The following is a 13,302-nucleotide window of genomic DNA, read 5'->3' as shown; positions in this document are numbered from 1 at the left end:
GAGATGAGCTGGTTATCCAGCGGGATTAATTCAGTTACCTTCTCTGTAATGTGTTTGGCCATGTCGCTGTCTCGAGGATATTTCTCTATCCTTTCGAGAGTATCTGCGAGTGTTTGCTGCTTTAGTGCATTTACCTTTATTGCTTGAGTGAAATTGTTGTTTAACTGAGTGTTTTTGTTTTTTATGTGCCGTATGAAATGTGTAGTATTAAATGCAGCTCTTTTATTATCCTCTCGCGGTCGTATTGCAGATGTTACATGTCGCCGTTGGACTGCTTTTGCTTTCTAAATGACCAATTTCCACACTGCAGACATTTTATCCACAGGTTTGCCAGAGTAACGTGACGCGCGTCTGCGTTCTGCCACAAATTGTGATCTGGGTCCACGTTCAAACTTGCCGTTTCCGATCAGTGAAAAAATGCCCATTTCGGCCCTGATCCCGATCCTGCAGATCGGATCGGGACATCCCTAAAAAACATCTTTGTTCTTTATTCATGTCGATGTAATTTATTTATTGCTTGTGAGGCTGTTGTGGGCTCATAGTTTTCACAGATGACTCTGATTTGATAAATTCATCATGTTAGGATACTGCATCATAAATATTGACCACAACTATTGACAGCAAATTATTTTTTTTCCAAACAGTCCTGGTTATTTTGAAAGAGATTCACATTTGAAGCTAATAAAATACGTTGGGAAGCTAATAAATGATTGCATTAACGAAACAAAAAAAAGGTTTGGACTGGGACTGAAAGGGTTAAGAGGCATCTTTGTTTGGTCAGCGTATTTACTATGGCACAAATCCCAGTTCCAAATGTAATGTGCTGGGGTCCATTTCACAAAGAAGGTTCAACAAACTCTGAGTCTAACCCTGAACTCTGAGTCGATCTACTCTGAGATAGGAAACTCTGCGTTTTCGGTTCCAGAACAGCTGATCAGAGTTAGTTCAATCAACTCTGAGTCGGTTCAGCCGGAGTTAAGTGCGTGCACGCTGACTGTAAAAAGCCAGCATTAATGGAACCCCGATACCACGAGTCACCATGGCAACGTTACACAAAAAGCGGTCCTCCTACGTCACACCAGCGGAGCTCGAAATCCTCACGCGGACGTTCAGCGAATACGAGCATGTTTTTAGAAACATAAAGTAACACGGCTGCAGCTGCAAAAGAGAGAGAAGCGGCTCGAGTGAACGCGTCAGTTTGAACTGGTCTGTTTATTTAATACTTCATCACGACCGGAAGTTAAAATTTATATTTAGGAGCAATGCAGTGGGAGAAAAAAACATACATGGAAGCAGTTAAGAATAAAATACCAGAACGTCACTGAAAGGTGCGGCTCAGGCAGAACAGGCTCATGGCTGAACCTCACTTCAGTCAGATTTTAAATATGAAACAGATTAAATATCATTCAGTGGCTGTTTTAATGTGCATCAGCTTTATCTCTAACATGATGCTGACTTCACATACATTATAATTCATGTTGATTAAACTGAATGTGTTAGTTTAAAAAAAAAAAAATCCAATAACTTACGGCGTCTTATCTGAGCGCTCTCGGCAGTGGTGGTGGAAAATCTACAAATGATGACTTTGACACAGATTTGTCTTTTGATTTTTTTTATCATAATTATAAAAGACTTTTGCAAAGCGGTCAGAGCAGCACAGAGACGCAGCGTTTCTTCTTTTAATTCAGTAACCGCTCAAACACACGCGTGAGACGGGCTGAATGAATGAGGAAGTAATGAGGGTTTTATATTCTAGAGGGAGGAGACGGAGCGAAGCTCAGAGTGTCCTGAAGAAAACCTGCTCACGACCAGGTTAGGTTCATAGAGTCTGTTACTACGGTAACTGACCGAGAGCTTAAGTTACCTCCCTTCGTGAAACGGAAAACTCAGAGTTTCCCTCATTTCAGGTTTAACAGACTCAGAGTTTTCAATAAACCTGCTTTGTGAAACGGACCCCTGTTGATACAATTATGTATTCAGCTGAACAGGCCTTAATATTCTCTAAATGGATAATAGATATACGATGATGATCTGCTGTTTGAGCATCTCCTTCATTAAATTTCATCCAAATTTGTCCGTAAGTTAACTTGTAAATTTGAGTGAGTGGTTATTGGTATGGCTATTTCATATTCAAGACTAAAACAGTTATATTTCTTTCTTTCAGGAGGACTGTGCTACTGATGTCTCATTATCAGATTCCAGCCATGACCTGGATGGTGACTACATGCCATCAGGCTCAGAGCCCTCAGACAGTGAGAAGGATTCTACGCAGGTCTGCACAAAGCCCTCATTGGAAAAAAAACTCCCGAGCAGCACAGAGGAGGACAGAGACTGTGGCACAGACGATACCAGTGACGATGAGGGTAAGGAAATGACACAGTCCCAAATTACAGTGAAATCCTGTGTAAAAGGACCAAAACGAAAGTGGGACAAGAGACATTACTGTGTTTACTGCAAAAAACCACAGAGCAAAATGGCAAGGCACCTTCAGCGGAAACACAAAGATGAAAAAGAAGTGGCCCTAGCAATATGTCATCCACCAAAATCAAAACAACGTCGGCAGATGTTAGAGGATCTTCGTAGAAAAGGCAATTACTACCACAACATTGAGGTTTTGAAGGAGGGTAAAGGTGAGATCGTTACCTACAGACAACCTACAGAACATGTTGATCCAGATGGTTATTTACCATGCAACATATGTTTTGGTTTCTTCAAAAGAGCTAAACTATGGAAACATGAGAAACAGTGTCGTAAAACAACAGGTGAGCCTGAAGTTCAGTTGAAGCAAAGACGAAGAGTTCAAACTGCTGCCTCATCTCTTTTACCATACAAAGGACGATCGTCGCAAAGGTGCTCAGAGATTGTGAGCAGAATGGTAATTGATAAGGTCTCCCTTGAAGTAAAAAATGACCCACTCATTTGTGAATTTGGCGACAGACTGCTGGAGAAACATGGTAGTGATCGATCAAAGGATGGTCATGTCAGTCAAAAGATGAGAGAGTTAGGTAGATTTGTCCTCGCTGCTAAGTCCATTGACCAGAAAGTGGCGATGTTAAAAGATGTCTTGGTGCCTCCCAAGTTTCAATTGGCTGTTGAGGCAGCAAAAAAAGCCTCTGGCTTCAAAAATTCCAAGTACCGGTATGACACACCCTCTCTGGGAATAAAACTGGGACACTCGCTAAAGGCAGCCTGTGATATTCTGATTGGGCAACATGTAAAGGCGGAAGATGAAGTGGCTGCAGCCAGAGTCAGAAGCTTCTCAGGCTTGATATCCACAGAGTGGGACCTTTATGTGTCACGCCGTGCAAGAACTAACTTAGAGGAGGACAGGTGGAACAAAAAGGACATGATTCCACTAACAGAAGATGTGATGAAACTTAATAACGTCTTGAAGTCCACAGAGGAGGAGGCCAGACAGGAGCTCTTGGTTGGACCCAACCCAAAAGCATACAGGACTTTGAGTGAGTGCCTCCTTTCAAAAATCATTCTGTTTAACAGAAGACGGCAAGGTGAGGCAGCAAAAATCCCTCTGCTGACCTACAAGAACAGAGTCACAGAGGAACCAAATGAGGATATCATGCAGTGCCTCTCCAAACTTGAACAAAGTTTAAGTAAGGACTTTACAAGGTTGGTCATCAGAGGAAAGAGGGGTAGGAAGGTGCCTGTGCTTCTGACCAGTGAGATGACAAAATCTCTCGATTTCCTACTTGAGCAAAGGAATGAGCAAAATGACATTTTGGACAGTAACGAGTTTGTCTTTGCCAGACAAAATTCAGAATCCCATCTCCGTGGCTCTGACTGTTTAAGGAAGTATGCTGCTGCATGTGGGGCAAGATGGCCTGAAACACTCACGTCAACCCACCTTAGGAAACATGTTGCCACGCTGAGTCAGATAATGAACCTGAAAGAAAATGAGTTGGATCAATTAGCTAAGTTCATGGGACATGATATCCGTGTTCATCGTGAATACTACCGGCTAACAGAGAACACGCTTCAGCTTGCAAAGATGAGCAAGCTGCTCATGGCGATAGAAAGTGGGACTGAGGCTTACAAAGGCAAATCGCTTGATGAGATTGACCTCGGCATAGAAAGTGAGTATGGAAGTAGAATATTCTCATTGTACCAAAAATACATTTTCAACTTTTTATTTTATTTTTTATTTTATTTTACCTTTATTTTACCAGGAAATTATCCCACTGAGATGCAAGGTCTCTTTTACAAGGGAGTCCTGGCCAAGACGGCCGCATAAAAAGTTTCACACAAGACAGACAACAGATTTAAGACAGCAACCTAAAAGTTTCAAATACAGAGCAATCAACTGACTAAAAACAGCAACATAAAAGTTTCAAGTGCTGAGCAGGCAACTGACTAAGACAGGCGAGAAATTCATCAACCAATAGCTCAATAGCATTCAGCACTAGGACAATTGCATTTACTGATCAAACACTCCTTAATTCAGCTTTTAAAGACTTCCAAGTTAATTAATTTCTCCAGTTTGAGGTGACCCTGCAGCTGGAACCAAGTCGAGGGAGCAAAGACATTAAAAGCACTTTTACCAAAGACAGATCGAGTTTGAGGAATGACAAACATGATACGTCTATGTGACCGAAGGATGTGGCCAGTGAGAGTTTTAGGAGACAGTAGAGAACATAAGTAAGAAGGCAGATCATGTAGTAACGCCTTGTAAAGGAAGATGTAACAATGTTCCATCCTGCGATTATATAATGAAGACAAGCCAACTTTCTCATACAAGATGCAGTGATGGGTGCGGAGACCCAGACCACACACGAATCGCAACGCTGCATGATACACTGAGTGCAGCATTTGATGATTTGAAGATGAGGTAGCGTGCATGTAAAGAATGTCACCATAGTCAATAACTGATAAGAAAGTTGCTTGAATTAGTTTTTTTCTTACAAGAGAAAAACTGTTTTATTTCTATAAAAGGAATCGAATTTCACTCAACATGATTATTAAAAGACAGGTTTTCCTCTTGTAAGAAACCCAGATATTTATATGTTGTCACACGTTCAATAACCTCGTCCTTAGCAATAGTCTCTGCAGCAATCTGTAAGAAGAATGGGTCCAGACCATCAGGACCAGCTGATTTCTTAGTATTTATCTTTTTAAGTGCATCATACACGTCTACAGGGCTGAAACTAAAATCAAAAGGCATACATTCTTCCTCTTCAGGAACATTTTGAGGGAGATCTAGATGTGCTTCATTTTCAAACAACAAACCAGAAGATATAAAATGCTGATTCAGGGCATTTAGCTATACTAGCTTTACTAGTTTTATCAGTAATGATTTCATTTCCTACCTTTAATGATTGTGGTAAAGCACTGTATTTTTCCGTGCCTGAGGACATTCCCTTTATTAAGCATTATTTAAGATGTCAGTCATTTCTTTAACATAGAAGTCTGATTTAGCTTTTCCAATTAGAGAGATACATCTATTTATTAAGTGCCTCAAATGTTTCCAGTCTGATTGACATTTGGATTTTCTTGCAGTTGCCCAAGCAATATTTCGTTCATGAATAATATCAGAGAGTTTATCTGAAAACCATGGATTGTCACGTCCTTTGACTTTAAATTTTCTAAGAGGAGCGTGCCTATTTATGACCTCCAAGAAAAGTGATTTAAAATAAGTCAGAGCCATTTCAGGGTCTGGAATCAGGCATATTCTGTCCCAGTCACATAGATAAAGATCATATAGAAATGCTTGCTCACAGAAGTATTTGAAATGTATTTTGTATAGAATACGTGGTTGTTTCTTCGGGAGCTTTGTATCTCGCACTGCAGCAATTACGCAGTGATTACTAACGTCATTAGTGAATACGGCTGTGGCTTTATATCTGTGGGGAGAGTTAGTTAAAAAGTAAGTCAAGGAGCGTTGACTTTTCAGGATGTTTACGGTTGGGCCTTGTCGGAGATTCTATAAGCTGCGTCAAGTGTGCAGAATCGCAAAAATATTTAACAGGTTCAGAGATAGGAGCCAGCCAGTCCCAGTTTAAATCCCCCATAACAACAAGCACACTCATACAAAACATAGACAGGGATTCAGATAGTGAAGACAAAGTTTCCCTTGGAGCAGAGGGAGGTCTGTAACATCCCACAAGTGTCATAATACAACTAGACACGTGCACAAAACCAATACCAGATGTGTGCTGGAAGTCTTGGGAGTTTCAAATCGTTCAGAGTTTATGTCAGGCCCTGGATTAGACTGCATGTTTCCAGACAACAACAACATGATTATGCATTTCAGCGTGTGTGCACAATGCGTGCAGCTGACGTTTCTCTTTAGGTGAGATTTCCGCATGAGTTCTTGGCCAGAGTTGTTAAGCATGAAAGTTATTTAGGAGGAGGAGGCTTAGGAGATGAAGTCCTGCGCACTGATCGTCAAACTAAAACATTTGAGTAGTTTGAGGTGATATTTTGACATGATTTTGTTGTTCTGTGTATATTATGTCATAACAGTTCCCTCATCTTGCGAAGTGGGACCTGTACAGGAGTCACATATCAGTGGAAGTGTTGAGGTCCTCAGTGTGAGGTCGTCCAAATCCACTCAAGAATCAGATGGTAGGAAGTTACTTGAGCAGCAACTGACAATTTCCTTTTCATCATTGATTATTCGCTCACTGTTCTTATTCATCAATTATATTGTCTATCAATGTCAGGAAGTAATGAAATAATCACTGTGAATACCAATTTATGATGGTATTCACATTTAATATTAGCCTATGTCATGATGAATTTAATGCTGAGGTGTTGTTTTGTTCTTGTAGAAGAAGCACATGACATGACAACAGAGACCTCACCCTCAAGACCGCCAGACAAGCGGAAAAGGACTCAGAAAACAGGTAAATTCTTCTTCTGTCTTACTCGTGTTTCCTCCTGTGAAGTAACAGTCTTGTAGTTTCCTATAATGTCTTATGAACTTAATACTTTTCTTCATTTGTGACTACTTTGAAAATATGTAACTTCACGATGTAATGATATTGTCTCATCTGTTTTTCTCCTCCTGAAGGGTCCTCCAAAAAAAAGAGGTCAAAGGCCAACTCTGAGCCAGTTCCAGATTCAGATGGTAAGGACACAACTTCACGGTAAAAGCAGGAGCACTGTGACTCAGTGGTAGAGTCGGTTGTCTTTCAGTCAGAAGGTCGGAGGTTCGATCCCCAGCTCCCTCAGGCTACATGTCGAAGTGTCCTTGGGCAAGACACTGAACCCCAAATTGCTGATTGCTTTTGAATGTGATATCTGATTGACAGTTGGGCACTTTACGTAGCAGCCTCTGCCATCAGTGTGTGAATGTGACATATAGTGTAAAAGCAACTTTGAGCTAGAAAAGCGCTAAATAAGTACAGTCCATTTATATGCGTATTATTGTATCTTTCAGTATGATAGGTTGTAGTTAATTCTGAAGTGTTGTTTTGTTCCTGTAGAAGAAACACACGACATGACATCAGAGACCTCACCCTCAAGACCTCGAGACAAGGGGAAAAGGACTCAGACAACAGGTAAATTCTTCTTCTGTCTTACTTGTGTTTCCTCCTGTGAAGTACACACTGTTTTATGATAGTAGAATTGTTCCGCTTTCACGCTTCCTGTGACGACGCTTCCTGTGACGCACATCGGGACTTCCGTGAGATCGAAAGCTGTTGTTTACTGTGTCTCTCTCCTTCTCCGTCTATCTTTGCTGTTTATTCTTCTTTGATTTCTTAGCCTTCATAGTCACACTGGTTTTGTACCTTAGCTAACGCTAGACTTTATAACCTGTACATATTTTGTCGAATTGAGCTTCTTTTACTGGGTAGTCTGTTGCTGCCCGGTTAGCTTCTTCAAACTAGCCTAGCTCATTGCTTTTTTGCCTTTCACCGCAGTCAACACAGCCTCGATAAACAAGTGTTACGATGGCCTGTGCTTGCTGTTCTTTAGTTACTGATAGGGTGTCTCTATTAGAGAGACGTGTCTGTGAGCTAGAGCTGCTTCTTTCAGCCAGAAACACGGGCACTGCAGATAGTGTTAGCCCCGGGCCTGATAGCAGGCCTGCTAGCCTTAGCACTAGCTCAGTCTCGTAGGCAGCTGCTGTGGATTTTGTTCCTGCTTGGTTGCGGCGTGGGAGGGGGCGCAGGAGCAGGTCACCGGTTGTGTGGCCTGGCCAGCAGTCACCCCTCCCAACTGCTAACCAGTTTTCTGTCCTTGCTAGCCCTGTTGTTAGTCCGGCTGGCTTGCGTGCCTCCCCACTAAACTCCACACGCTAGTGATAGGGGACTCCATTACCCGCAACGTTAAGTTAGCGTCGCCAGCCACTGTTTACTGTTTACCTGGGGCCAGAGCTTCCGACATAGAGGCTAATCTTAGGGTGCTGGCACCAGGCAGGGAGAAACAGGGAACTCAGGCACACAGCACCACAAGCTACAGCAACATTGTAATTCATGCTGGCGCCAACAATATTCGTCAGAAGCAGTCTGAGATTACAAAAGATAGCCTAGCCAGGACTTTTCAGGCTGCAAGTAAGATGTGTCGGCATCGAGTAATTGTCTCTGGTCCCTCACCCCAGCGGGGTAATGATGACACGTACAGTAGGCTTACAGCTATGAACCGCTGGCTGGTGCGTCACTGTAGGGAGCAGGGATACAGGTTCGTGGATAACTGGCCCTCTTTCTGGGGTCGCCCCCACCTGCTGAGAGCACACGGCCTTCATCCTACTGGAGTCGGCACTGCTGTTTTGTCTAGCAATATAGACAGGTGTTTGAAGCAGGTTTGACAGGTGACTAGAGAGCCTGCTAGTGTTACTGTTACTGTTAGTGCTGGTATGGAGTCCACTAGCCTGGTTAACATGGTTAGTCAGGGACATAGCGCAGAGTACCAGACTGATTAGTTTATATTGAGACTTTCACCTTCCCTCGCCACTTTTTAATTGAATCATCCTCTAAATGTGTAAATCATAATAATCTAATCTTGATCTCCACCTCTGACAGTGGGGGAAATGTCTCAGCATGCACCTTACACAGTCTTACATAATAAAATACCGAAGCTAATCACTACGATATCCCGGCATCCCTACCTGCATAGGCAACCAAAACTTACTACTACTACTACTAAAAGGTACCTTGTTCCAATTCCTGAATGATCTACCATAAGCTCCACTGAACGGCCTGTCGCTGGAAACTGCTCCGATGAGCTTAAAACCCGACAATTTTGCTTTATTAATATTAGATCACTGTCAACCAAAGCCTTACTGATTAATGATTTGATCACTGAGCATGAGCTGGACATTATTGGCTTATGTGAAACATGGCTGAAGCCTAATACTTTTCTGCCATTAAATGAAGCCTCTCCTCCTGACTATAACTACGCCCATGTTGCTCGGGCCTCTAAACAGGGGGGAGGTGTTGCTCTAATCTACAAATCTATTTTCAGTCTAAGCTCCAACCAGGATATTAAATTAACTTCATTTTAGGCTCTTGTTTTAAAACCATCTTCATCAAATAGTAACAGCCTTGTCCAATCTTGATCTCAAGCAGGCCTGCAGGAAAATGGAACGAGCATGGCGCAAATCTAAATTGGATGTTTATTATCATGCTTGGCGTGATTGTGTACTTAAGTGTGCTCTAAATACTGCTAGAACAGCATATTTCTCCAGCCTAATAACCAATAATAAACACAATCCTAGATTTCTCTTCAACACAGTGGCTAAACTTAATCAAAAACCACAGTCCGTGAGCTGTGCACCCTTTAATGCAAATGATTTCTTAGATTTCTTTTGCAATAAAATTGATGAGATCAGAATCAAAATTAACTCATCATCTCTGGCTTCCTCGTCAAAGTTTATTAAAAAATATCCTTCTGCTGATTCTCAGTTAGTCTCAGCTCTAAACACTTTTGAAAATATCTATGTTATGTCTCGTATTATTGTATCTTCCAGTATGATAGTTTGTAGTTAATGCTGAGGTGTTGTTTTGTTCTTGTAGAAGAAGCACATGACATGACAACAGAGACCTCACCCTCAAGACCGCCAGACAAGCGGAAAAGGACTCAGAAAACAGGTAAATTCTTCTTCTGTCTTACTCGTGTTTCCTCCTGTGAAGTAACAGTCTTGTAGTTTCCTATAATGTCTTATGAACTTAATACTTTTCTTCATTTGTGACTACTTTGAAAATATGTAACTTCACGATGTAATGATATTGTCTCATCTGTTTTTCTCCTCCTGAAGGGTCCTCCAAAAAAAAGAGGTCAAAGGCCAACTCTGAGCCAGTTCCAGATTCAGATGGTAAGGACACAACTTCATAATCAATGCAGAAACACTGTTATATGCGTATTATTGTATCTTTCAGTATGATAGTTTGTAGTTAATGCTGAGGTGTTGTTTTGTTCTTGTAGAAGAAACACACGACATGACATCAGAGACCTCACCCTCAAGACCTCCAGACAAGGGGAAAAGGACTCAGACAACAGGTAACCTTCATGCACTGAAGGATATGTTGCTACAAGTCAGCCAAGAGAGACAGCTACTGAGTAGTAACCAAAAATGACAAGTGAAGTTGATCTCCTGTATTTTCAAAGGTAATGCAAGCACTATATGGAAACGGCATCATCCATTTTAGTGTATCATATTTACTGCATCACCAGCACCAATAAATAATAGGTTGCTGAACTTTGCTCCGTTTAGGACATTTTACATCCACAAGGTTTATTTTTTATTATCAAGGTTTTTACAGACTCCTGTCTGCAGCTCTCCTCACATCGCTGCTAAACCACAACTATGTATCAGATTGAAAAAGCTACATGCCTAACAGAGCTATTGACTTGGAATAAGTAATAAACTAGCTTTAGTCTACTATGGACAGTAGTAGATTGCAAAGCAGCTGCATTCACCACTTGGCAAGGTTGTAAAGGTAATATTGGGTATTGTATGAAGTACAGTGATCTAACTAGTCTTTTTCAAAAATAAACAAGTAGAAAAAGAAAACCATCCATCCATAACATACAGAGGACTGCATAATATTTAACTTTGTGAGGATGTCAGCACCATTCTACATTTATTTTTTTGCTCATTTCTGTTTCAGGTGTGGAGCCATTACTTCTCTCCCAGAGAACAAGCCATCGCAGGCCTTGGAGTTCAAAAGAAAAAGAAGCAGTGTGGCGACAGCTGGGTCGGTACATCACTCTGCAAAGAGTTCCTGGTAAAGAGGAATGTGTAAAGGCTCTTGATGCAGAACCGGTACTCTGCAGGCGTGATTGGAGGGATGTTAAGAACCAAGTATATAATGCCATCACAACTCGTAAAAGGAAACGGATTTCTTCATGATTGTGGGTTTTTTCAAAATAAGCTGGAACTGAGATGATTTGTTTGTTGTGTTTAAACTGCCTCAGGAGGTTCTAAATTCAGCTCTCACATGGAAGTTCAGAATTGATGTGTAGAACAGCAGCTGTTTTAATGTTAACTGCTGAAAACAGTTCAACAAAGTCCTTTGTGTTTTTTGAGTTTTGCTATGCCTAAGGATGGCAGCACACCCGTCCTCCAATCCCAGAGTTTTATTTGATGAGTTGGGCATGAGACCCAAACATAAACAACGAGCACTTTTAAATGGCACTAAAATAAAAAAGTTATTTTGCCATTATATGAGTGGTGATTTTTTCCATTTAGCCTCCTGACATTAGTAGAAACTTGCATCGGTTTGAATCAGTAAACAGCAAAGACTTAATGTGGCCAAGTTTGGTTTATAATATAGTGTATCTCAGCTTTTTGATACAGATATATCAAACAGTGCATTTAATCTTTCCTTTGATTGGTTTTAAATTGACATTGTGTTTTACTGTAGTAGATGACATCTACTGTTATACATAACTGCAAAAGCCTCAAAGTCCCCCTTAAGTACAGTGAGTACAGTAATTGATTAGAAGTTATTTCGGACTGCATCAATTAGTCACTGAACAGATTAGTTAACGACTACTGTCTCAACTGAATAATCATTGTAGTAATTTTTCAACAAATGCTGGTTGTAGCCTTGTGTCAATTTGATTCTTTACTTAATATGATAGTAAACTGATTATCTCTGGGTTATGGTCTGTTGGTCAGACACAACATAACATTGGAGATGTCATCTTGGGCTTTTGAAAATTATACAAAGCATATTAATCTACAGATTAAAAGATAATGAAAATAATAGTTATTTGTTTTTCTTAACCAATTGTAAATAAAATTAATTCACTTAAAAAATGCTGCTTTGACTCTGATGCAGCTTGTAATCTGTAAAGTAAATAAACGATTCAAATGAAATGATTGTAGTGGAGTAAAAAGTAGAATATCTGCCTTGGAAATGTAGTGGAGTGGAAGCATAAAGTGGCAGTAAACAGAGACACTCAAGTAAAGTACAAATTCCTCACATTGTACTAAAGTACATAGCTTGAGTTAATGTACTTCAACTCAAATTAGCCTGTAGCCACGGCTACATGTATTGTGCTACATGTACAACATGAAAGCACAATACATCTGAAAATGAGGTTCTTTATTTCAGCTTCATCGTCGTTCTTAGCTTTATGGAAAAGAGATATGCGTCCTCTGTACTCCATCTTCCTTGAAACTGTCTGATTTGGAAAGAGACATCTTTGTTGTTCACAGACAAACAACAAATAAAGCTTCGAAGCTGCCCTCTTTTCATCAAAAAACTGGTTATGTACGGGAACCTTTGACCTTTGCCATTATTCTGCACCAAACTAAATACATTTTAAAAAATAGAATTGTGATTTTATTTTGATTGCATTTGAAAGGGTAATTTAAACTGGTGTAAACAACAACACCCACAAAAAAAATGATTTTATGAATGGATTTTATTATATTTTTGACATCAGGTTGCAGGATGGGAGTGGGGAGGGTAGCCAGAGATGGCCTCCAGAGCAGCAGTATGAGACCACTTGCCTATTGTGAGAGAGACACTTAAAAACAAACAAAAACAAAAAAAGTGTGTGTGTTGTCAAATCTGCCTAGCAACAGCCACCGGTCCTCATAACTACAGCAGAAAAAGATTTATTTTACTTTGAGTGTTCTTAAATCTGAAGTGACATTCTCACTCAGTACTCCCATCTAGTGAAACATTTGATGTTTGCACCATTCTAGCTACAGTGGAAGTAGGGGCCCTCACAAGGCATAGAGGAGACGTGGACCTCACAAAGATTTATAGACATGTATGTGTGTGTGTGTGTGTGTGTGTGTGCGTGTGTGTGTCAGAGAGTGACTAGGAAAGAGAGAGAGTCTTTTTTTCTCAGAGAAAACTGGATGCAACAGTCGACGCAGTAATT

At 40.7% G+C, this 13,302-nt stretch overlaps 1 protein-coding gene and 1 long non-coding RNA gene across 4 annotated transcripts in view; one reads left to right on the top strand and one right to left on the bottom strand.

Annotated features, from left to right (window-relative positions):
- Positions 1–13,302, bottom strand: part of agap1 (ArfGAP with GTPase domain, ankyrin repeat and PH domain 1) — a 147,016-nt gene that overhangs the window by 100,159 nt on the left and 33,555 nt on the right. The window lies entirely within an intron of this gene.
- LOC138603340 (uncharacterized) lies at positions 10,215–11,488 on the top strand. The gene is made up of 3 exons (XR_011309237.1): positions 10,215–10,273; positions 10,384–10,458; positions 11,070–11,488. It is a non-coding gene; the product is annotated as an uncharacterized lncRNA (long non-coding RNA).

The sequence above is a fragment of the Semicossyphus pulcher genome, unplaced genomic scaffold (genome assembly GCF_022749685.1).
Source record: "Semicossyphus pulcher isolate SPU_LCO1_2020_fin unplaced genomic scaffold, fSemPul1.0.p SCAF_24, whole genome shotgun sequence".
NCBI classification, from domain to species: Eukaryota; Metazoa; Chordata; class Actinopteri; order Labriformes; family Labridae; genus Semicossyphus; species Semicossyphus pulcher.
The sequence above is the reverse complement of the archived record's forward strand: the minus strand, read 5'-3'. Positions and strand labels throughout refer to the sequence as shown.